The sequence below is a fragment of the Pelodiscus sinensis genome, chromosome 27 (genome assembly GCF_052426305.1).
Source record: "Pelodiscus sinensis isolate ZL-2025 chromosome 27, ASM5242630v1, whole genome shotgun sequence".
Taxonomy (NCBI): Eukaryota; Metazoa; Chordata; order Testudines; family Trionychidae; genus Pelodiscus; species Pelodiscus sinensis.
Window position 1 is genome coordinate 1,999,261 of NC_143078.1, and position 25,296 is coordinate 2,024,556.

Below are 25,296 nucleotides of genomic sequence, written 5' to 3' on the forward strand. Positions count from 1 at the left end.
GTATTATATTTGTTCTTCTCCAATCCCATAGGACCTCATCCATTCTTCATAACTTCTCAAAGATAATCACAAACAATTCCAAGATTGCTTCTGCTAGTTTCCTACTTGAATGTTCTCCGGCCAAATTGAAAACATCGTGCTGTTCTTGCATCTTTGCCCAATAGCAGAATTTCTTTAGTGCCTAGCCCTTTAGCAGCTCAACCCCCTTCTTTAGATGCATTTACAAATATATAAATGACATGTAACAAAAGTAATTCTCTTTTAAAGTCTGTAATATTTATCTTCTTTGTAGCATTCCAGCCTCAATTGTATGGACACTTATGCTAACTTCATTGTGACTAGTCAAATACCTAAAATTAAACACACACACAAACATTTGCATGCCAAGGACCTTAAGACTACAACTTATTAGAATCCAAGTCTGGGTGCATTAGAGCAATTGTTTAATAATGACACTAGTAACAACTACTGGTTGCAAGGCTAATTCACAATGCATTTTCTCTTCCATGGATCTGAAAGTCTGCTGAGTCACAGTTTCAAATTGGTGTCACCTACCACTCTTAATTTTTTTCCTCTTCACTAGAAACTGTATTTCCTCTGCAAATCTCTCTCACTATCTGAGTCATTTTAAGATAAATTGTTTCCTTTTTTGAAAGTAATAGTTTCGCATAAGCTGACTACATGAAAGTCCCACTTCAATTCAGAGATACAGCAATCTACGTATCTTTAAAACGATTGTTTAAACTTATACACTAATTCAACTTACAGTACCATGAGGGTGTAGTAATACCATGTTTGCAAACATAAAGGGGTGTGACCTTCCATTCCTCAAACACTTACATTCCTTTGTATACAAGGAAACAGGAAAAACAGGTAGCTATAGATTCCAAAGGGTCCATGCACTACAGTATAAAACAATGGGCTTTGTTTCACTAACCTACTCATGAACTATATGTCCTGATATTCACATCAATTTGCACAATAATTGAGGCTATTAGCAATAACGGCTTTGAAATGTGAACTCTTTTTACAGGGCTCATATTGGTGTAGATTGAGAAAATGACATCTTTCAGAAATTGCTATGAAATGCACTCAAAACAAACACACTATATCTTTATGTTAGTTTCCAGAGGCTTACAAACCTCTATACATCTACAGGCCCCTCCATCCAGTTTTTATGGTAACTATTACCTAAAACAGGGAATCTACAACTAAAAAAATTAGTTGCACTTAGAAAAGCTGCTCCCAGAGGGGAAACAATGGAGTCTAAAAGTTGCATGAGCAACTTCGGAGACATTAATTGATTACTGGCTGATCACATTAGTTCATATTCATTTGTAATTCTTCCAAGGTTAATGGAGTTAGACCAAGGACTGATTTAGCTCACTGTATTCAGTGTCATTTAAAATGTATTTGCTCGCGTGTATGAGTTGTCCACAATGGTACCTAAATCTTTTTCTTCTAAATTTAAATTACTGTTAAATTGTTCGTTCTGGTGTGCATTATCTTGCAGCAGTGAGAATTCCACACTGCTTGTTAGCTACACTGTAGCATTTTTTCCTGAGGTCCCTGCTTTCCTTTACAGGTATGCAAGTCATCTGTGATTGCAGAACTGCCAAACCCTAATGGTTTTGAAAATATATACACACAAGTCAGGCTTCACCACCCCCAAAACAAAAAACAAACAAACAAAAGTTAGTAGATATAAAAATACATCTGGAGGTTTTTATTTGCCTTCTGGATTTCAACCCTTTTCAAGCTGATCCACACAATCATGATGAAGCTTGGAAACTTACTAATAAAAACCCCCAAAACTAACAAACAAACAATCACAAACAACTAATGCTAAGATTCTGATGAATTCACGTGACTCCAGGGCTTTGAACAAACAAATGTACATACATACATCTAGGAGTTGGCTCATGGGATAAAGTAACTCCCATACCAGGGGATTTCAATCAAGCTGTAAGAAAGTAGAGAAAATAAACCTAAGTATTAGTAAAGACTTTAATCCATGCAGATTTAAATTCTCACTTTTGACATTATTTTTGTGTTGCTCTCTCATTTTTTATTATAAAGATTAAGTAAAAATGAGTGGTCTAATTCCCTTGTACCAGTTGAAAGAGGAAAAACAATATATAAACAGATCAATGCTTTAAAAATGAGGCATGATTTTGAGTGGACAAATTCTGGACATACTAATTTAATCTGTTAATTTCTGTAATCTGTGAATAGATTTGCCACATCAGACATTTGATGAATAAATCCCTAAGAGAACGAAAGAATAATTAGAAAAAAGTCAGTGATTTCATATTGTTGAATTAACAATACAGGTACCCATAAGGACATGTCAACATTTCAGCACCAACTGCCTTTATTAAGACCAATGCTCTCTCAACAAACCTGTCTCTTTAGTTCCCCGGTATCTCATACTTCAGGCATACTATAGACTTAAAACCAAAGAAGCTATAGTTCTGTAATGAAAACTTTGTCTACTCAGAGAACTGGCTGACAACCTTAATTCACATTTATGCAATGCTGACAGCGATTACGTTCACTTTTCATTCCTCCTCCTCTTCTGATGTACGTCTTTCAGCTTGCAAACATGTAAAGTATTTCAGCTCTCCTACAGATAAGCAGAAGGAACGCAGAAGGAACGTGTTCTTTATAACCATCCAACCTAATGTACTGGGGTGTGAAGCATTATGTATTTACTGAGTGCTAATGTTTGAATCTCACCAAGAGCTAACGCTCCATCAAAGCTGAGAAATGTATCTAGTTCAATGTGCTTTACCCACTGGCTGCTGAAATCTTTCTTGAGCTATCAGCATTCAGCACCGATACAAATCACAAAAATAAGACCTCAGGCCTATAATGGTATCGTAACTAAAGGAAGAAACAGTTTCAAGTCAATGAACTCTTTGGTAGTTGGGGAAATAAAATGTGCTTATTGCACAACTGAGGTTCAAAGGCAATCCAAATATTAATAGTGCATCATAAGAACCAATGTTGAATCATAATTAAAGACCAGCCATTTCAGAGAGAAGGAAGAGGGAATTGGGGTGTTACATTAGGACAAGTGCAAAGTGTTTTCCTGATGTAGAACACTTTGTAGAGATGCCCTGGTCGATTTCTGTGAAAAATGAAGGTGGCATGGCATACCAGCACAGGGCAGTAAGAGCACAGAGACCGTCTTTATCCTGCTCCCAAAGTCAATCACAAAGCTCCCCGCAGCTTCAGCTGGCACAGTAAAGCATGGGTCCACGCAGATTACTTAGCCTCAAAATTCCCCTTCAAGGGCCCAATCCTGCCAGCTGCTGGCATTCTCAACTCTCCACCGACTTCTGAGGCATGGGTGCCCAGCACCTGGCAGGATCAGGCTCAAATTACATGTCTTTCCAAAAGGATTTAAAGGAATAGGTTAGTCCGTTACGCCTCCCGCCCCACCGTGCCTTGACTAGGGGGTGGGGAGAGAGTGGCAGACATAGGTAAGTCCCTAGCCATGTGACTGTTCCAGAGGTCATAAGACAAAGAACATTACTTAGGCAAGGGGCCCTAACATCAACAATCCCTGACTCCGGTGACGACTTCTTGCCATTTGTCCCCCTTCCTATCAACTGGATCCATAGGGATTCACGGTGGGCTTAGAGAGTAAATCCCCAAGGCTGCTTCTACTGGGGGCAAGGAAAGGTCACATCTCCCTCTTTGATGGAGGAAATTCTAAGGAAACTGCAACACTAAAGTGTCAAGCTAGTTTTCTGTGGAAGCATGGTAGTGAGATCTGAACCAACATGAAAACAGAATGAAACATCTTTCTTCACGGAAACCTCATAACTCTGAGCTGGGAGTTCAGTGGGAATACAACACCCCTACCAACTCGCATCCTGCCAGCCGCCACTGACAACCATGCTAAAGCAACATGCGTGCAGTGCTGTGCCTGGTGGAAACCTGGGCCACTGTAGCAAGTAGGGAAAAAATGTAGCTTGAAATTCAAAGACAGGCAAGACTAATGTTTCCAGTTTAGGTAAGAAGGAAGACTGGACAGCTAGAAAAGAAAACATCTGAGAAACCTTAAAGTTGCATGTTTCAGTGGATTGTGTGAAGAATGGGTGTTAATTCTGGATACTCCTGGGGAACGGAATCCAATGAGACCACCACCACCAAAGACCACTCTTCACAAAGTGAAAAGCGATTACACCCTTGTAGGGCTATGCATGCCGACTGATGCCATGTTCCCTGCAGGGGACAATGGGCCACCCACAGTCTTGTGAAAGCATTGGAAGAACGGGTGTTGAGGATAAAAACTATGGGCAGGTCAACACTTCACAAGGGGGCAATAACAGAGCATCACTGGTGCAGCTGTAGCACTTCCTGGAAGATGCTACCACACCAACAGGAGATGCTGTCCGAATGTCACTTTTAAGCCACCTCCACAAGAGGCAACCGTGATGCAGACAGGAGAAGCCCTGGCTTTGACACCATGCTCTCTACACAGTGTAACGGACTTTTCACACCCCTGAATGAAACAATTATACCAATGTAAGTTTATAGTGCAGACCTGGCCTGCAGTGCTAACTCATGACAGCAACAGAGACAGCAGGACACTGGAGCCAGGGAAACAGGAGAAGCCACACAGCTCAATTTTGCATGTTCCAAGGCATCATGTCTCAAACGTAGGTAACAAATTATTCAGTAAGTGGAGAGCCTCTATGGAATCCTAAACAAATTGCTGGGGGTAGGGGGTGGTTCAAAGATAGACATTTCCTATTCTACAGCCATAATTTTCTGGGATGGTCTGTTTGAATATTGTGTGACCCCAGGATAGAATTATGTGAAGGCAAAGTTCTAAGTACAACATAAATTAGCTGCCTTTGTAAGATGTGCTGCCACACAAGAAGCTCTTACCAGGGGATTTTAATCAAGCTGTAAGAAAGTTGAAAAAATAAACCTATGTATTAATAAAGATCTGCATCAACTTGGGCTGACTAAGCTGCGGTGTTCAGAATCGTCACATGGGAACGAAAAACGTATCAAACCCAGCAGGCTGCATATTAGCATCAACCCATATCTCGCAGTCAGAAAAGCTGCTGAGGAAATCTGTGTGTTTTTATTACATACATCACCACAGCATGCAGACACCTAAAATAAGCAAGGATAGCATAAATTCTGCCTCCCAGGACCATGTTCTTCTCCCTCCTACATTTCAAAACAAAGTAGATGTGTGTGTAGCACACATTCGGACACTATGTAAATAACAATTGTTCAGACGTATGTATAGGATATAGGTTGTAAGTATTCAAAGCCTTTGCAGAACAAGTTTGCTTTCCAGTAGAAATAGTGCAGGACTGAGAATCAGCATGCCTTGGTTCTATGCCAGTTTTGTCACTGACTTGCTATGAGTCCTGCAACATACGCAGGGAATTGTCTGTGCACCTATGTGTTCACCAATGACTAAGAAGCTAAGGGGTTTGATGATAAACATATTGCTCAGGAACCGTCCAATGTAAGGCGCCCCCGTGCCCAACTTACTGTAGGGTAATTGAGGAGCTATAAGGGTCTGATTCTTGCCATTGTCTTGAACCTTGAGCTTTGTCATTAGAGGCATCTTGACCTTGGAATTCATTGGGTGACTGGACCTTTAGCCTTGCTTGCTTGGTATTTAGTAGCTTCCAAACATTTCTGATCATCTCATCACATTACAGAGTTTTAATGAGCGCCCCAGAATGAATGTCTGAGAGGTATTTGCTTGGGTTTCTCTGTTCATTTTGACAAGTAATCTTAGTTCATTTTTTCAACTGTGGAGGAGTGAGAACTACAGTCATCAATAACTGCCTCTCTCACAGGCATATGCAACCAATTGCAATTACATTTTTTTTCTGGGTCTCTCTAAACCTTTGACTGCAAGAAGCTAAGACTTGACAACAGGAAATAGATCACTTGTTAAATCTTCCTGTTCTGCTCATTCCCTCAGAAGCATCTAGGCACTGGCCACGATTGGAAGAAAGGATATCAGTTAGATTGGTCTGACCCAGTAAGGCTATTCTTACAGGTGTTTACTTTGCTTAACCCTCAGGGCTGGTCCTAACCAATTGGCGGCCCTGGGCGACCACCCAGGCTCACCCATAGGGTTGCCAGATGGTTTAAAAAAAAAATTACCGGACAAAAATTTGTAGAGCAAAAAGAAAAAAGGCGGCCCCTAAGACCAGCTCTGGTATCCATAGGCTTTCATTGTGCCACCTCTTTTCCTGTCAATACACATGCAGTTCCCCCGTTCTATCCACAAACATCAAACCCTTCTGAGAATGGCTTTCTTGTATCATATCAGATCCATCAGCTGGAAACAGGCTGCATCCACAATAGCAAGTAGGCCAAGGACAGCTCTACTGTTTCAGACTTGCAGGGCTCAGTACTCTACAGCAGCAATGGGCCGACGCGGCCAATTTTGCATGCGGAACCAGCTGTTCTTGTAGTTTGAGGGTTTACCCTTAAACAGCTGTTGCCTGAACCTCTTTGTTGTTCAAACAACTGCATGCTCTAAAAGCGCCATCGGCGAGCCATGCCAAGAACCAGTGGTTTTGCATTTTCTGCTATTTGGCAGACTGTGAGCAGACACATAATAAGGATTTTAAATTTTATCAGGTTATAATTCAACACGATGGTTTCCAGAGTAAGAGTTGATGCAGGAGTGGAAGATGAACATTCCTCAGTTCTGAACTTTTCTTATATTAGCAGAACAGATGCTGAAGAACGGTAACTGTTTTGCACTAAAACAAACCATCTATATTTCTCAGGTTTTGGAGTTCATCCTCTGTAAAAAGAGAGCTCTCATTGCAGAGGTTTAGTCTTTCCTGACACAGGAAATGCAATGGATGCTACAGTACTGGGACTTTCCCCTCACTACTTTACACCTTTATGCAAAGCTTTTTATAAATTCTGTATTTGACATTGTCCATATTTCTTGACATTCTGTTGCATTTTTTGTCTTAATTTGAAAACACTTAGGGACCAAGAGGAAAATCCAGCCCTACAATAAAAGCAGGTAAATTTCCATTAAGTAAGTGGACTTACACCTACATACACTAGCAAGGAATTTTGCCCTAGCTCTTTATGGATTTTATAACCCATTAAATTATTAATATGTAGACAGAAAGTACTTACCTTCTCATGGAACAAAAAATAAGAGCATAAACTGCACTTTAGCTGGGATTTGACCTTTATTGTACTGTCCTCTATCATGTGGGGTGATTGCTAGTTGAGAAATTGTGAGTAAAAGCTATGAATAGAATTTACAAGGCTGTGGAAAGAGCCTATTATTGTTTTCATGGTACAGTTTGGTTAGGGTTGGACTCAACACTTTTAGAGGCCCTTATTTTATCTAGCAAGCAAATAAAAATAGTGCTGATGTTCCTATAACAAATACTTCTCTAAAAACAGACTTGTAACCACTGAAATTACTCAGAACGAGAAGATTGAGGCCAGTCTCAACTCTTGGCCTGGATGTAGAATGGCTTTGTTAGTACAATGTTAATTTCAGTGGTCTCAGAGTTTTATCATATTTTTGTCTGTTTGTTAAATAGTTCCCTTCTGGTTTTGTTTTAAGTTTAGTTTCTGATTATCATTTACTGAAATCCCCTACTTCAACCTTTCTCTAGAATCAGACTATTTCTCTACAGCTTGCTCCAGGAGCAGGGTTTGCATTTTTAAAGCACTTGAACGGTAAGTGGTTTTACATCATTAATGGGACCTGAGCGATCTTTGTGAAACCTGACATATCGGCTAGTTTTATGCCCAGGAATGGGGGTGGCTCAAATAGCCCCATGGTTTCCTCCTGATGACCGTAATCCAAAATTCTATTCTCCTCAGACTCTGCGTGTCCCAGTCCCATCATGCTGTGTTTCCCTAATCATTACACCATGCCTAACCTGATATCAGTTAAAGGAGTAGTGAAGCGTCTGGAGAAACACAGGAAATGAGCACAGAGCAGAGCTACAAAACATACATTTATGTATAGAATCAAACTTCCTTACAGAGTATCAAAGAAAAAAGTCTGTTCTCCAAGGCCAGATGTCCACTCTGCTAATCACTGCAGTGCTTACCCCTCTTGCAGGACATTCACAGTCACGTCAGAAAGAAAAACTTTTCCTTTACTACTGACCAGAGATTAATTTTAACCTGTTGCATAGAACTGAGCAGTTTAGCATCCAATTACAAATAGGAACTGGAAAAGGAGAACGATAATGGAGGGAAAGATCTGAGCTATAATTATAATTTGCCAATTAATTGTCTTTATTTTTAGAGATCAGCTTCTTGTCCTAGGTGGAAGAATAAACCAAAACCAGTCCAATAAACTAAGTGAAATTAACAAGGGGGTGGTGGTGAATTATTGCATTTTATTACGCAATGGAATTTGTTTGACAACCATACATGCTTTTTAACTTACCTCATTTTGTGATACTAGACAAGTGTTAAGTTGTCCCCCTGCAGTGATTTACAACACAGCATGGTCTTTTTATTCTATTTAGACCTGTCTAGCACTAGTCAGTAATAGCAGACTTCGTATTTTTTTAAGTTTTCTTATTTAAATAGTTGTATTTATACAGTTTCAAAACAAAACAACAAATGTACAAGAAATTATCTTTACCAGTTAAAAACATTTTGAAGGAAAAGGATTTGCTAATTACCTTTAAGTAATTCAGTAGCAATAAGTGTGCAGTTAAAACACGGGAGCACAATCAAGCAACTCCTAATACGTTTTCTAGAAAAGAGAGAAACTCTGTTTTGGAACAATATCAGTGGTGAAGGTTGTTGCAATAGTTTTTACATCAGAACCCATGGTACTGTAGGCCTAAAATGAGGAGCTTTTTGAATCTGGGGGAAAATGACAAACTAGAGAAACATGAATTTGAAAGATATGAAGAATTATAAGTTAGACTATACAGGCTTATGGCAAGGACTTCCATGTCTGTACAGTACATAGTACAGCCAGAATCTGAGCTCAATTGCAGTCTCTGGGTGCTACCGTAATATAAATAATAAATAGTAGTTTGAGTAGGTGCCTTTCCTAACCTGATTTAAAACACGGTCCAAAGAATAGGTAGAGTCCAAACTCATCCCCTTTCAAAGAACTGGCTTTACTAATAAAGAAATTAACAAAATTCAGCATCCTCTCTCTTCCAGGCTTGGTCCCTCCTTCCTTCTGGCTCAGCCAGCACTCTAGATCCTCTCTCTCGTTATCTTGCTAGTCTCTCCTCCTTTATATCTGAAAAAAATTACAACGAGTCTTAGTGAGTCAGCAGGATGCACTTACTCCTTTTCCAGCAGAGTCAGCCCCTGCTAATCAGGCTGACGTTGATAGTAAAAATCTAGATACCCACATCACAGCAAGTAATATGAACATAAAATAAGTGAGTGATAAAACTTTTAAAGGGACGCTTTCCCCAGCAGTAATTACAGCTCATATTGAAATAAGCTGCTTACATGGTCAGCTTAAATTAATCTTCATTTTAGTACAAGAAATTTAACAATGAACACAGATGGAATTGACTTCACCTTAAGGCAGTAACATCTAGATAATGTTATCATAGCTTAAGACTTGTTGAGAAATTTGCTTAAGAGAAAAAAGACCTTTGTAGGAAGATTTAGTTAGTTCTGTCTTGGTTCTCAGCAGCTCCTCAGAAAGGAAAAGCAGCACAAGGATTAGGGCATCTATTCAATTTCAGAGAGGTAATTCTTGTAAGTACAGGCTCTTACCTATTAATGATGCTGCTCTAAATTAACCCCAGGAGCTGGTGATTGTTCCATTCAAAAAGATTAGCTAAACTGTCTCTCAACAAGCTAATCACATGTTGTTCCATCACCTAACCCAGGTGATGGGGAACCTGAGGCCCGGGGACTGGATGCAGCCCCCGAGGCTAATGGTCCCCCCTCCAGCATTAGGGAGTCTGCACTGGTGATTCAGCCCCACTGCTGCCTATCCGTGGGGCTGGAGCACACAATCTGCTAGCCTGCCCCCCACCACACTCTGGTGCGTGAGGAGAAAGTGCAGAGCGTCTTTCTCCTGCTCAGTCGGGGGCCATGTCAGTGAGCCGTTGTTCTTATCTTTTTGCTTCTCATTTGTGTCCCCAGACTGATTTTTCTGTGGGCCAGTGGCTCCTCACCCAACCAGTTCTCCCCGTCCCTGACTTAACCTTCGCCACAGTGGAGAGACACTGATGGGCAGTGACTAAATGAGTCATTTTCTCATCTCTTGCTCCACTTTACAAGGGAACTGCACCCAATGAACCTTTTTAAAAGGGACCAATTCATGCCACGAGTTAACAGTAAAAGAACAGTAGAAACACACACAGTAGCTCCAGCACTGCTAAGTCAAAGTTGCCCCTTTCAAAGCAATCCTAAAGAGTGGTGTAATGGACTACGCTGGACTTCACTGTAAGCTTTAGAAAAGTGCGTTTTCTATCATGGCAACCTTTGAATGAAGTAGTACGCAGCTTAGCCACATTATAAACATATAGGAACCATATTTTTAGCCTAGATCTCTGCGAGAGCTTTAACACCATTTTCTCACACATTTATGCTGTGTTCTTCTGTCCATACAGGTCAAATGCTGCAGAAGCCACACCACTTAAAATAGGGTCAAAAAGTGCTGAAGTAATTCATATTTATGATGTAGGTGAGGCACCTTTCTCCAGGGAGGCAAGTGAGTCTAGCAGGCCGAACACTGGACTTGGACTCAAGAAGGTTGGGTTGAAGTCCTTGCTTAGTGGCATCCTTCTATGTGACCATTAGCAAATCAGAGTTTAGCCCCTCAATATCAGTTTTTCCATCTACAGAATGGGGATAATATTTCCCTCCTTGAGAGGGCGCCATGCTGGCATACAGATCCACAGGAATGTTCCATGCCCATGGGCAGGGGGTAGGTGCCAATGCCACGCTCTGTTAGGACGTGGTTCACACCAGGTGCAAGTTTCAGAACCCCAGTTAAACCTATTTTTGAATACAGAGCTTCCAGCACTACCTGCAGTAGACCTCCACATATTCTAGCTGTCCTCACACCGTTTAGAAAAGCCAGGCTTCAGTTAAGAACAGAGGCAAGTGTGCTTAAATTATTAATGGTTACTTGCTGCAGTCAGACCACTGAATAATTCGGAAGTGAAAGCTTTGCATAATTTTCAAGGATCTCACTATGCAGCCCTAATAGTGGAGAGTGCATTTGCACCGAACAAAAATCCAAATCTTTCCATTGCACCTCACTCGCTTTTCTGTAACGTGCATCCAGCTACAGGGACAAGGACTCAAGATCTGGATTGCCTTTATGGTTCTGCCACAAACAGCCTTCAGTCTGTAAAGTACAACAATACCCACTGCCATCGGACAGCTGATAAATACCAAAGTCACATTGTTCAGTGGGCTTCAGAGAGGTTCTCTCAGATTCAGGGACTATTTGTAAATGTCAGCTGTAGCATCAAAGAACATAGTCAAAGCATCCTTTCCTCATTTTTTTTAAAAATAGAAGTATTTACAATAACTTTCTATAAAATGTGATCATTCTTTTTCTCTACACCGCTTGCAGGGCAAAAATGCAGCTGAAACCTCTGGCAGCTACGCAACTGAGGGTAGTTTCCATTAAAAGCTGCAAAGGTAAATGAATGGAGGAGGGGAAATTTGAAATTAAGATGTACAAATTCTGTGTAGGTTCCACCACAATGTTTGACTGAGCAATGCATCTTCTTTAGACATGGAACTTACCCTCGTAATTAGGACTTGTTCAACCCACAATCCAGAAGTTGCTCTGCATTTTATCAAGTGGGATTTTCCAGACTTAAACTTGCATACTTTCTTCGGATAAATTGCCCCATGCGCTTTTTAGTTTAAAAATAATGATGCATGTGGACAGACAGACAACAGATTTTTCTGGGCTCCTAGAAATAAAAGATGTTAATGTTTGTAAAGTAACACATCACTATACATCAAAGCTGTGTTACTACTTCTGTTTACAAATGGGACATAATATGTAGTTCCATAGGTTTTCTATTGTGAAAACCATTACCATTTAGCACTGGTTCCTTTTGCAGTCACTAATGAGAAATGACAATATAATAATAATCTTCAAAGCTCTCAATTCTGGCACCAACCTTTCCTCTGAGCTTATAATTAAGATGTCAGAACTAATTGCCGTCTCAGAAACATGAGATTTTTCTTTGATTCTAAACTCTATTTTATAGATATCAATCCTCAGCCCCTCTACATTAGCTGTACAGCTAATCCTCACCATAAAGAACAAAGCACTGGACTGGAAACAAGGATCTGCTTATTCTTTTTATTTATGTACATGTCAATCTGAGAATGTCACACCCTCACAAAATTCATTCTTGTTAAAAGGAAAAAAAAATCTGCAATCATCATCTAGGATACCAAGACTTCCTTAGAAACATTAAATGGTTTTGTTGCAGACTAAAACAATACTGTCTGAGTTTAATTTTATAGTCATTTCCGCGTTCTATATTCAGAGTCTCTTTCTCTTTGAAATTGACAAATCGGTATTCAGCAGAGTATATAGGTTCTGAAAAACACACACCCACCCACCCACCTGGCAAAAATGGGTTCTGCCCCCATCCTGCTGGGGTTCAGCTGCTTGATCTTGGATCTTGATGATTCCTGCACAGCTATGTTTATGTTCATAATATACCATCCTACAGAAATATTATTGGTCCGATCCATAGCTGGTGTAAGTTTCTCCGCTGTATTTAACTGTTTGTTAACTACATACACCCTGTTGCCATGAGAGATTTTAGGAAGTGGTGGAATTGCATGCTTTGAGCTGGGAGTACTCCTGTTTCCTGTGTGCTAGGTCAGTTGTTCACAATATAGCTGAGGGCACATGGGGGTGGCAAATTGAAACAGGAGAGGCAGCTGAGTACAGCAGATATGGCTCCTTAGCCTAGTCCAGTGCCCTGTGTTTACTTCTCGCTCTGCCAGTGACTTGCAGTGATGCCTTGGGCAAGTCATTTCTCCTCTGTTGCCGGTTTCCCTCACTCTCTCCCCTGGGGCACAGAGCGGGTCTGCGGATGAAAAGATCTAATCAAGAGCTGAGTACTGTCATTATCCCATGTTTTATGTTCAGTGATATTCCTTGGACCATTATGAAATTGCACACTTTTTACTCTCCTTTTATGGGCACTTGCATCCTACTTAAAACCACTCATGTAATGGCATTAACTTAACTGCAGCCACAAAACCTTTTCATTGTAAATACTGTGCAACCACACTGACACTTATGCTAATCTCAGTCATTTGGTTTCCCTGGATGATCCTGAAAGGACACTCGCTCTCTCTTACATATTTATTAGGTAAAGGATTTTTGCTGCATGATGCTGGAACAAAGCAATACTACACATTAAAATCCTGACTCAATCATACTTGTTTACAGAAAAACTCCATCTGTTCCATTCACCAGTCTGGGGCAATTGTTCATCAGTGAATTTTTCTCCAGAATTTCAAGTTCGTCTCAACATTCACTCCTTCCAAGAGCGCAGCATTCTGCACCAGGCTCTATCCAGTTCAGAGAGTGGCAAGCTTCCATCCAGTCTCTTCATTCTGGCAAACATGAGATTTCACATGACGTATTGTATCATCCCATTGTATTAGGTGCTTAACATCAGAGCTGAAGAAAATTCCCCAGGAGCAGCGGTTACTGAACAGCCAATTACTGTCATTTTCCTTTGTCCAAATACGTTTCGAACTAGACCTGAAAAGGCTCCATGTCCAGGACAAGTGTTACTAAAGCCGTTGCCCGCCAACAGGGGGGAGGGGAGCAGTGGCCCCGGGGCCTGGCGCTCCCAGCTGTCACTGCTACTGCAGAAGTGGCGAATGCCAGAGCCCTGGGCCCTTTAACATGCTGCTGGAGTGCCATGCGGCTCTAAGTGCTTAGGGGGCCCAGTGCTGCAGTCCAGGGAGGGCTGAGGGCTGGCAGCCTCAACCCCACTCCTTCCTTCCGAGGCCCTGCCCCTTTCAGCCCCCCCTTGCCCAGGGGCCCATGGACACTGTGGGCTCCCCTGGCCATACAAGTAAAGGAAACCACAATGGGCCATGGCTCAGCCGCTGGGCAGTCGCAGGGAGTCCAGGCACACACTGTAGTCCACGGCAGAAGTCTGAGTTCCTGGAAAAATCAGAGACGCAGATGCAGAAGGAGACAGACCTAACTGATCTGATCTCCTGTGGAGTCCACGCCCACAGGGGAGGAAACGGAACAGCTGACGCACAAAAATCCACTTGCCAATCTCAACCTCCTAGCCAAGAGTATTTCTGCAGAGTTGCTGTATCTGCGTCAGTCACAAGGCAGGTGAGCGTGAAACCTTGTCCCCTCCACCAGCAGAACTTGAGCCTCACTCTCCTCCCCTCTGCAAGGGTATTTCTAGCATTTGGGTCTGGAGATGTGCAGTGCTCAAGTGCCTTTCAGAGCCCCAGCGATTGCGCACATCCCGGCCCCTTCTCCCTGCTGCATGCAATGCTTGTTTTCAGAGGAACACAGAGACTCAAAATGTGAGCCCGTCTTTTTGCTAAGGTCAGCCGGGCTGAGCCGGGGTGTAAAAAAAGCAAATGTCAGACACTGAACTGATGCTCTGCAAGCATGGGCTTGCTTTGAGGATCTAATGCAGTGCACCGGGGGAAGCAGGGACTCAGAGAGAGGAACATGGAGGCAGGCCACTGTAACAGAGAACACATCTCAACAGCATGGCCAGGCTGACACAGAAGGGACCTGATACGTATAGACAGATGCCCTCGTCTGGCATGGGGAACACATGAGAAGTGCTCCAAGACAACATTTTAACATATACTCCTTCATATACCTCAGTCATGCTGTCAGTCTTGCTGGGGAGGAAAAGCAACAAGAGGCTATGTAAATCCAAAGCGTAGCCCAGTCCTGGTTCAACAACACTCTCTGGATAGGAAACACTTTGTGTTGTAATGTTTTTCCTTAGTTGGGATCTAGCATGTGCTTTCCCAGTAGGTCCCTTTGTCTAATCGAGACAGGTTTCCAGTGACAGCTGCCATCCGGCTGTCCAGCCTCTCCTCACTAAACTCCCTGCTGCATCCTTTCCAGTCTCTCGCCTCAGATCTCTTGCTTCCTATTTGCCCTAATTACTCTTGGCCCCAGTTAGACATTGACAAAGCAGCACCGTTTTCATGACATTTAGCAATGTCTCCGCAAACTTTAGGAATCTGGGCTAAGCTCAGGCCACTAGGATTACAAATTTGTAATGAGGCCAGGTGATTTTTAAACTGAATCCCCAGAGGGGGCAGGATACAACCTTCTGTATGGGCTTTAATTTTAGCTTATGGCAAGATCTCGATGGAATTTATTATATGGATGTCAAAATGCCAAAGTAACCTCATTCCTTCAATCCACTTTCTGCTGTCTCATCACATCCCTTGTGGGAATGTGGCAAGGCATTACCTGTCTCGACAAGTCTTCTTGTACCTAGGCTCAAGCAGACCCGATGTGAGCTGACAGAGCGCTTAAAGGAACAATTCCCATCAACCAGAAGTGCTTTTGAAATCAGCTCCCCATGCTTACCCCTCTCATGCGACACCAATAAGCGTTACGCTGATTGGACGCAGTCTGCATTCTAAGACATTTGGAGGAGCTGTCAGTGTTTCACTGGATGGCCAAGATGCTGTAATGCTTTTGTGGAGATTAGTGGCTTATTGGAAATGCTGGAGAGAAAGTACTATATGCGGTGCAGACAGACAGAGACACAGACGTGTAGGGTATAAATAAGCCGCCACCTCAGCAAAGGCGGAGAACAAACCAGCACTGCGAAGGGAACAGCTGTACCTAGATATGAGCGAATGACTTTATTTACAGAAAGGGGAGAAGGACATTTCAGTTGGCATGAGGCAGCCCTATAGTTTGTTATTTATTTACTCAAAACACATTTGATGGACAGGTATTGGCAATGATTACCGCAAGGGGCAGGGAAGCAACCTGACAGCCTCGCCGGGATGTGAAGCAAAGAGCAGAGTTATTGAGCAATGCTGATAGGCTTGAGTTGGAAACAAAAAATTAGCCCCTCCTCAGCGGCTGGCAGGCGGTATGCACTACAGACCAGTTTTAATTCCCAACACTGAGCACAAGCGACTGGCCTGGGTTATGAAAATCTCTTCTTCCAGCTGTGGTGTAGCAAGAGAGCTACAGTACCAGAGAAGAACACAAACTCCTAACCTCCCACTCAGAGGTGGTGGTCCTGTGTACACAGCTGAGGCACTCGCCAACTCTCTAGGGAACAGAGCCACTGGCTAGCTCCTCAAATCCCCTCCGCCCCAGGTTGGTAGTGGGGAGGAGAGGATGAGATTTGGCTCAACCTTCTGCCTGTAAATGTGACAAGTTCCTACACTAAAGTTTATATTCAGGGAGAATAAAAGTTCCCCAGGGAAAGTCCTCCTTGTGCAAGAAATGGAAGCCCCCTAAAATCAGAGCTGTGACATTCAGGTTTGGGAAAAAAATTGAAAGCAACTTCAAGCCAAACTTTGGGATTCTTCGAGCTGCATGGGGGTCATCTCTCCTACATACGTTAAATTCCCAGACATTTCAAACTCACCATGAAAACAATGCAGCTATTTATGACAGAGTGACCACTGGAAGATCCCTGCTAGAAAAAGCTGGATCCAAACACAATTTCTTTTGGCATCATTTTCGGTGATGACTAAAATTCTCAGCTGTTTAGAGGGCCAGCACAGGGCTGTGCACCGCTTACATCCTCAGAACAAAGCTGGAATGGGGCCAGGCCTCAAGCCAGACCTCAGCACAGGGGAGCACTTCACCCTTAAATGCATTAAAACGCCCCAGCAAGAGGGAAATAAGGACATTCACTAACTGCGTGAAGATGATCAAAAAATTCCTAGGGCAACATGCGCATGTCAGGGAGTCTTTGGAAGTTGTTTCCCGGGTTTCTAAGAAAAGAGAGTTTATTTTCTTCATTTTTTCTTAAATTCCCCAAATGAGGAAAAGTCTCCACATATGCCACCTCCTCCTGACACTACTGCTGCTTTGTGCTTCTGGCAAACAGTGGGGTGGCAGTAGATCTTAAAGGATGTTCTTAGCAAATCAAATAGTCATGCGAGCTTGCTTCTCCATGTGTGTTTGTATTACTAACAGATTTTCAGCAGATCACATACCACGTAACAAATTATTTAACCTACCTTACTAACTTCTACTGCTTAAGTTTTCCATTACACTAGCGTACTTCTGATGTTTACAGACAGAGTAGTGTAGCCTTCCTCTGGATTTAGGTTGCTCCTGCAAAAAGGCAACTCTTTGTTGCCTCTAGAATGCAGGGGTGGAACTAATCCAGTTTAGAGAGTGGAGCAGATAAGCTGCCCTTTCAGATCTTAGCCCCCAGTACAAATGGAAGTTAAACCACGACGAGACGTACACACCAGTGATTAGAGTCAGGACGCCCAGATCTGCCACTAAGTTTATGAGTTTGCACAAATTATTTCACCCATCCTTTATGTAGATTTAGTCTGTTTTCTCTGCGAACCACTGGGGCAGGGACCTCTTAGGGGTTTAATTACCAAGCATGTTTCTGGCACTGTAATAATAGTACTACCACAATAATAAATCCCTCTTTCTCTCTCCCAAAATGTACCATGAGAATGGCAATTATGTTTGTACCTCACAGGGGGGTTGTGACACTTAATTAACTCATGTTTTTAAATGCTTTGTGCTCTTGGAAGTGCACTGTATTTAAGTCAGATGTTAGTGCATTGTTACTGTACAAACAACAAAGGATCTTGTGGCACATTAGAGACTAACAGATTTATTTGGGCATGAGCTTTCATGGGCAATCTGACGCAGTGGGTCTTTGCCCACAGAAGCTTATGCCCAAATAAATCTGTTCGTCTCTAACGTGCCACAGGATTGCTAGTTGTTTTAGCGGACACAGACTAACAGCTCCCCCTCTGAGACTTGTCACTACATCGCCATTAGGGGCGTTATTTATTTGTACTGCAGCAGTGCCCAGAGGAGATCAGGTGCTACATAGCCAGAACAGGAGAGACGTGCTCCTCCCTGCTCCCCAAGAACTTTTAGTTTCAACAAACAAAAAAGAGAGAGAGAGATCGCTGGTGGAGCTGGGAACAGAATCCAGGTCTCACGAGCCCTAGGCCAATGCCCTGTTCATGAGACCAATTGCCTCCCTGCGTATAGAATCACGTTCCACCCCTCACACCAAGACAACACAAGCAGCAGTGCTGCAATGCCGAGGGAGGAACAAATGCCCTCCAGCACACTACCAAGGGATACTACTGCAGCAGTTCTTGCTCCACCCCAGGGACCTGCTCTGCAGGACACAAACCCCAGTGAGTCCATGTGGCAATTGCTGCCCCCAACCTCGATTCCCCTGAGGCCGAGAATATACAGAGTCTCTTGGGAGACTACATCTAGACCCCCGCTCCCGCTAGGGTTTCTGGTAATCAAGCTCTTTACCACCCCCTGGTGCGCGGCGAATACTCACCCACCTTCTGCGACGTGAAGCTAGCAGGTTGTCCCATCGGTAGACTGGGGATGGGAAACCTGAAGGGCAGAGAGATGCAGCTACAGCGTCCGGTGAATCAGGGAGCGCTCCAGGGTGGCAAGCACCAGTCCTGCCCTGAGCCCATCAGCTCCTGTCATGCACCATTGGCCAGCAGCAATGACCCATCGGTGCATGTGGCCATGGCGAAGGCCCTGCCAGCCACAGGGGACAGCCTGACCATTAACTGAACCCCTGGGGCCATGGAACGAGCCAGCTGCCCCTAGCAGCCCAGGCACACCCTGCGTTATTCCAAGGGCCTGAGAGGCGAGCTGGTTTCCGAGCAGTCACCTCAAGCTGTACAGCGCGTCCCTGAGGCACCCCCGCCCACCAGCCTGCCGGGATTTAAATTCAGCAGTCATTCTGCAGCGGAATCGAAGCTGCAACAAACAAACATGGGCATTGCACCAGCCATCTCCACCTCCTCACCGCTCAGCGCCAAAGACACCAGCCTTCCGCGGGGAATCCAACTTAGTCACAAGCAGCCGGGCCCTGACTGGGTCTGAATCCCTGCAGCATTTCACACTGCAGCACAGGTGCTGCTGGTCAGACGTGTCCCCGCCTGGTCACCCTTTCCAGCACCCTGTTCTCCCAGGCCTTTGCTTTACAGAGGCACTTGCAACATTTCCGCCTCTCAGGAAGCCTGCTGCGAAGAGCATAGCCACACCATTCTAGTGATGTCTAATGGGGATGGGGCACAAGCAACATGCGAGGACAACCTGGTTTTCCGCTCAGAGTAGAGCAACCCTGGTGCTGAGGCCTGCCTCTAGCTGGCTTTTCTGTTGCAGCTGCCAACGGTCCAGAAAACGTGTCTACCAGATTTAAATGACAGTCTCCTCTGACCAGTGTGAGGCCCACTGCACCAACAGTTCAGCAGCAAGTAATTATGCCAATTGCAGACTGTCACACAGGAGGTTTTCCCTCCATTCCAGGTACCACTGGCAATAGCAGCGATCCTTTGCCAAAACTATTGCTTACACCAGAGCTGAGTGGTCTGAGAACCCTTCCTTACTGACTGCGGCGCAGGGACACGCTCCGTAACTGGGCTGAACAACTGCTCGTGCTCTGGCCCTTCAAACTCAGAGCATCACTGAAGCTTTCAACCCGATTCAACCCTGGGTCATTTTCAAAGCTTTGAAATGAAAAGCAAACGGTGACTTACCTTCCTGCCCTGCTTCTTGTTCCCAAGGACCCCAGAGCCGTCACACAGCCACCGCTGCACAGAGCTTCCTTCAGACCGGGGCATTCTGGAGCGTGACTGCCCGCAATGTGCACTGGGGCATCCATTCTGCAATATCAGAGCCAAGAGTCACAGCGTGGCAACAACGTTCACTGGCTAGACAGGGCTACAGGCTGGACCTCTAAAAACCAGGACTTCCTTGTCTGGGAAACATCCGTGGTCCGGCAGGGTGTTCCTAGACCAGGGAGTCCTGGCTGGGAGCCTCGGTGGTAAGAGGACTGACTGCTCAGAGCCCGGCGGTGCTGGGGCTGGGACCGGCAGCATAGCCGGGGCTGTGGTCACCCCAGTAGGGGGCTGGGGCCATGGTACAGGTAGCCCCAGTAGCTGGGCCGGGGATGCAGCAGCCCGGTAGCAGGGCTGGGGATATGGCAGTCCAGGCTGTTAGGTGTGCAGCAGCATAGCTGCGGGGAAGGGAAGCAGCTGGGGCGCCGGTAGCAGGGGACCTCCCCTGATCCGGCAAATTCCCTCTTTCGGGACCAGTCAGATGTCGAGGGTGAGGACCAGAGAGGTCCAACCTGTGTATCTGCTATTCTCTGACAGTAAAGATTCCAATCTTCATTCGCTCCCTGCACAGCTCATGCAGGTGAATGACACTTCTTAGAACCATAGAACCATAGAGCTGGAAGAGACCTCAGGTGTCATCAAGTCCAGCCCCCTGCTCTAGGCAGGACCAATCCAACTAAACCATCCCAGCCAGGGCTTTGTCAAGCTGAGACTTAAACACCTCTAGGGATGGAGATTCCAACCCCTCCCTAGGGAACCCAGCCCAGTGCTTCACCACCCTCCTAGGGAAATAGATTTTCCTAATTTCCAACCTGGACCTCCCCCACTGTAACTTGAGCCTATTTCTCCTTCTTCGAAGAAGAAACCAATGCCATCTCTGCGATACCACCTGTGCAATCCCGCATTGACTTCCTCAATTCAACGATCCCTACTCGGACCTTTTCCTTCAACTGGAAGGATGGACGAGAACACCACTTGCGCTTCAAATTCCTTGATCCTTCTTCCCAGCACTACGTAATCTGCTGTGACCCACTCAAGGTCATTCTTGGCCGTATCGTTAGTTCCTATATGGAGAAGCAGGAAAGGGCAGCAATCCAAAGGTTTAATCACCTTCGGAAGACTCTCGGTCACATCATGAATGCGAGCTCCCAGTAAGCAGCACTCTTCTCGAGACTGCAGGTCTGGACGGCAGATGGACAACTCAGTTCCTCTTAGGAGTCCCCCCCCGACCACCACCATCTGTCGTCTTCTTTGGGGGTGGTGGTCATAGAACCCCATCCCTAGGACTACACATCCCATGTCTTCTGGTAGATGATGTTCCCTTCTGATTTCTTCCCTGAGAGGTCCCTGCCAAAGCATTCAGCACTGCAATGCCTGTGGAGAGAGCCTGGTAGTGGTTACTTACCTCTACAGGAATGGGGGATACTTGAGTTGGCAGGATTAAATGCTGCCTTCTATCAAGGAAGTGTTCATCCTCTCTGATAGAACGTAGGGTCGATACTTGGACCTTAAGTCCTCTGTGTTTTTCTTCCAAAACGGTGACCAGCTTGCACTTAGTGCAGATGAAATCCCTTCTTTCTTCTGGGTGGAAGACAAACATGGCACATGCTGTGAGGTGGTAACAGCAGAGCTATCACCATCCATACCTGCCTTCCTTCGGAGAGATTCCTCAGGTATTAAAAGCCTCCTTGAAAGGCAGAAGTGTAGAGCAAAGATTTTAAAGGATGGTGAGTGTCTCTCACCCCCTTCCCAACTCCCTCTCCAAACTCCCTGTTAACAGCCCGTTCGCTTATGCTTTCCCAAAATCCAAATGGAAGTTCTAGTACTTTGGTAACTCTCTTCCAGGCTCAGCAGGCAAAGGGAGGATCTAATCTCACTGACATCCAGGGCCTTTTTTAACCTCTAGAGAATGCAAATGGGCTGCAGGAACTGGGGGGTGGCTACCCACAGTGCATTGCTGTTAAAGTCAAAGGTACCCACCCCACTGTTGGCCTCATGGGCACAGTGGGGACATGCATCTCTGACTTTGTAAATTCGGGTGCTAAAAAGTTGATCTTCCTACATTCAATTCATATTCATAGTGTAGACGTACATACCTTTGGAGTGTCTCATCCAGCACCAAGCTCAGGACCTTCCTGACAGGTACGAAGCATTTACCCCTCCCTGGAGGTTTTAGCACCTTGCAGGGTCAAGCAATGTAGCTGCCCCTTTAAAAGATGGCACCCATATGTGAGGGAGATCAGCTGAATGGAGTACAGAGGATGGGTGCTTGGAGGAGATTCCAAACCAGACAGCTTTCAGCTCAACTGCCTATTAAAGACCTATCAAACCAAAAGTTAAATAGGCCATTAAGCAGCACTCCAGTGGATTAATGTCAGTCTGTCTCGCTTACCTTGTAGGATTCCAAAATTCCTTTGAAGTTTGCGAATTAGAAAATCACTTTCCAAGCCACGGAACTTTGAGCCTTAGATGTTTCCTAGCAGCTCTGTAGTTGAGGAACAGCTGACTAATCCGTTACGATTTAATGGGGTTAACTATCATGCACAGTTTTGTATGGGTGCTGGATGGTATTTTGGTGACTCACATGAAAAAACAACAACAAACAGGACACTCCAGAGATCAGACAGGGGAGGAACCAACTGTAGTTTCTGCAGAAGATGCTCTTTTCCCCCTCAGGTCACTTACAGGATTCAGGTTTTCCCCATTAGATATTAATAGTATTTGCATGCAACTCCTCCTCAAGTCAATAGGAGTCTGCATTTCATTTCAAGGAGTTCATTTTTATCATCTAAAAACACCTATATGTAGTTTGTATCCTGACCGATCAGGATACCACCTCTCTCCTGCCATGTACCAGCGTGACAGCTGGAGCGTTTTCACAGACAGCCTGTAGCTTTAGCATATGGGACCAGGTGGTACAGCATAGGGCCCTTGACTCCAGAACCTGTTTCCTGCTGTTAGTCCATCAGCGTTCAAATCTGCTGGCTTTCGAAGGACGGAGCAAGACTCAGCTATTTGTTCAGACATTCCCACGGGGAGCATAACAAGCATCCTGCTAATATTGAGCTATTGCAATTCTGGAGACCATTTAAGGTGGCACTGGTAATGAGCTATTTGTTATGGATTTAAATTTCTGCAGATGCACATAAGATAAAGGCTTTAGAAGTAAATGAATAACTGATTGGCCTTAGAAAACAATCAGTACTACTTGGTGGGGATATAGGCACTTAAACTGGAGAGAAGTCTTAGTGTATTTCCCAGTTGGATTTTGGAGTGTTTCTTTAACCTTCCCACTGCTGGCAGTACTTTCCCTCCCCTGGACAGTTGCACCCCAAGCGGCAGGGGGAGGTGAAAGAGAATGGACAGCCAGCGATTTATCTGCATTCCTTATCTGTTCACAAAGCAGCTTTGCAAAGCAGGCAAAGTAGTAACGGCTTCATGTGCTGGACCTGTACGATGAACTTAATTTGATATTTACAGTAGAAGCTGAAGTTGCACATACATTCAAAAAGTTGACACATACATTCATTAGGCTGGAACTACAGTGATCAAAATGTAGGCTGCCTAATTATTTTTTTGCAAGTAAACGTAATTAATGGCAGGTTCACGGCAAATGCTGCCTGGTGCCAAATATCAGGCTAGAGGGTCAGCGAACAAGTGTGCTCTCTTATGAAAGCACTAACTCTTGGGTAAGAGAAGAAATGCAGGGCTGAAAATTAATAGCTGACCAGGGAGTGGAGCTTCTGTTTTAGGTAGGGTTGCCAGATGGTTTCAACAAAAATACCGGACACACTTGACATTCCATCACAATTTACATTACATCTGATTTAGAAAATACCGGACATTTCTATTTTCTCATTTCTATTTTCTCAATTGGTTTCCCAAACAGAAAGCTCCAATACTGGACTGTCCGGTTCAAAACCGGACATGTGGCTACTCTAGTTCTAGGAGAAGGTGCTGCTCTGGCCTAGAAGCAGCAAACCAGCAGTACCTGCAGCTTGAGGCCTGTAGAACAGAACATCTGCCTTGCCCACCACCTCCCTTATGAGAATGTTAGGAGGACACCCACCATTAGACTGGCTCCATGTGCCAAAGTGTAACCATTATACTGCAAAAGCTTCAGAGGGATAGCCGAGGTATCCTCAACTCCTGCGGGTCCACAAGGCTACCTGCCTGCGTCTGGGTCCTCCGAGCCAAGCCCTTCGGCCAAGACACAGGAACGGCCATATCGGGTCAGACCAAAGGTCCCTCTAGGAAAGGAAGACTTAGAGGAAACAGCCTGTCAGACCTAGCCCACAAGGGCTGCTAGAGCCCTGAGGGCAGGGGGGCAGAGTACATAGCAGTCTGGGGGGAGGGAAGAGCAACAGGGGTCAGTCACTGTCACTGGTGTTTAAAGCAAAAAGAGAACAGCTCTGAATTAGGCCTAAAATGAGAAGGAAAACGAAAGGGATGAGCAGAGACTCTGGTGCATGCAAGGCTCTCAGCTGTGCCAGTCTCCGACACCATCAGCTCAGTTGCTAATTCAAGAGCTTTCAGCCCCACCTCCCAGTGTGGATTCAGGGCCAGTATTCGGCAGGTAAGGAAACGCTGTGCAGCTGGGACAGTCTAGTCAATATTCAGCTGTGTCACCAGAGCAGGAGGGGCCATGGAAGCTGTAGCTGTGGACATGTGACATGGTGCCGAGGCCCCCACACTCCATGCAGCATCTAGAACAGATAGGATGGTGGTTCCAAAGCCACTGGGGGAAGGGTCAACTTACCGGGGGCAGGGCTATATTGCAACTTGGAAAGACCTTCTGTAGGTTTACTGCAAGCCTTTACACCCTGCCTCCTAAACTCCCAAAAGCTCCCAAGAGTCCCATTGAGGCTGCTGCCCTCAACTTCCCATGGGCACTGGGAGGTGGTCCGGGTTAATCAAAATCGTTTAATTAAAACCACTAGATAGGAAGAGGTGGGTGGGTGGAGATTAAGACCCAGCGGTGCCCCAAATTTTTGGGTGCCCTATGCAGCTGCATATTCTGCACACACGTACGGAAGGCCCTTCAGGGTGCTCACATCTTTGAAAGATAGGCCATGTATTTATGTATGGATTAGGAGACTAGTTCTGGGCACTCAAAAGATATTTTGGCCAGGTTTTTCATGATTCTCAATACTTATCTGGTGCTGCATCAAGATCTCTCATCTTTTTCAGGCAATTTGGAAACGATCAAAAGAGGGGAAGAAGAGGAAAAAAAATCTTGTCTCCCTCAAGTGTGGGAAAAAAAGTCAAATCTCACCAGAATATTTACCCACATGTATTGTATTTTCCTTCCTATTCCTAAAAAGGAGCTCTAAGGAACATTTTTCACTCTCCCTTATTTGATATCATCAAATGACATGACACATTTTAAAGCAAAATTTCCCATGGCACGGCCAACTACCCTGCATTGGCAGCAGTTGCAGGCTGTTGAGAACCTGGCTTTGGGCTGCATCGTCCCCAGGA

At 44.6% G+C, this 25,296-nt stretch overlaps 1 long non-coding RNA gene across 2 annotated transcripts; it reads right to left on the minus strand.

Annotated features, from left to right (window-relative positions):
- Positions 1 to 1,224: 1,224 nt before the first annotated feature.
- On the minus strand, positions 1,225 to 25,296 carry LOC142820895 (uncharacterized). Of its 2 annotated transcripts, none has more exons than XR_012897872.2 (6): positions 19,735 to 25,296; positions 18,520 to 18,574; positions 11,746 to 11,918; positions 9,067 to 9,259; positions 8,682 to 8,755; positions 1,225 to 1,963 (listed from the first exon to the last, which is right to left on the minus strand). It is a non-coding gene; the product is annotated as an uncharacterized LOC142820895 (long non-coding RNA). The 2 variants fall into 2 exon arrangements; XR_012897869.2 differs by having other exon boundaries at positions 18,516 to 18,574.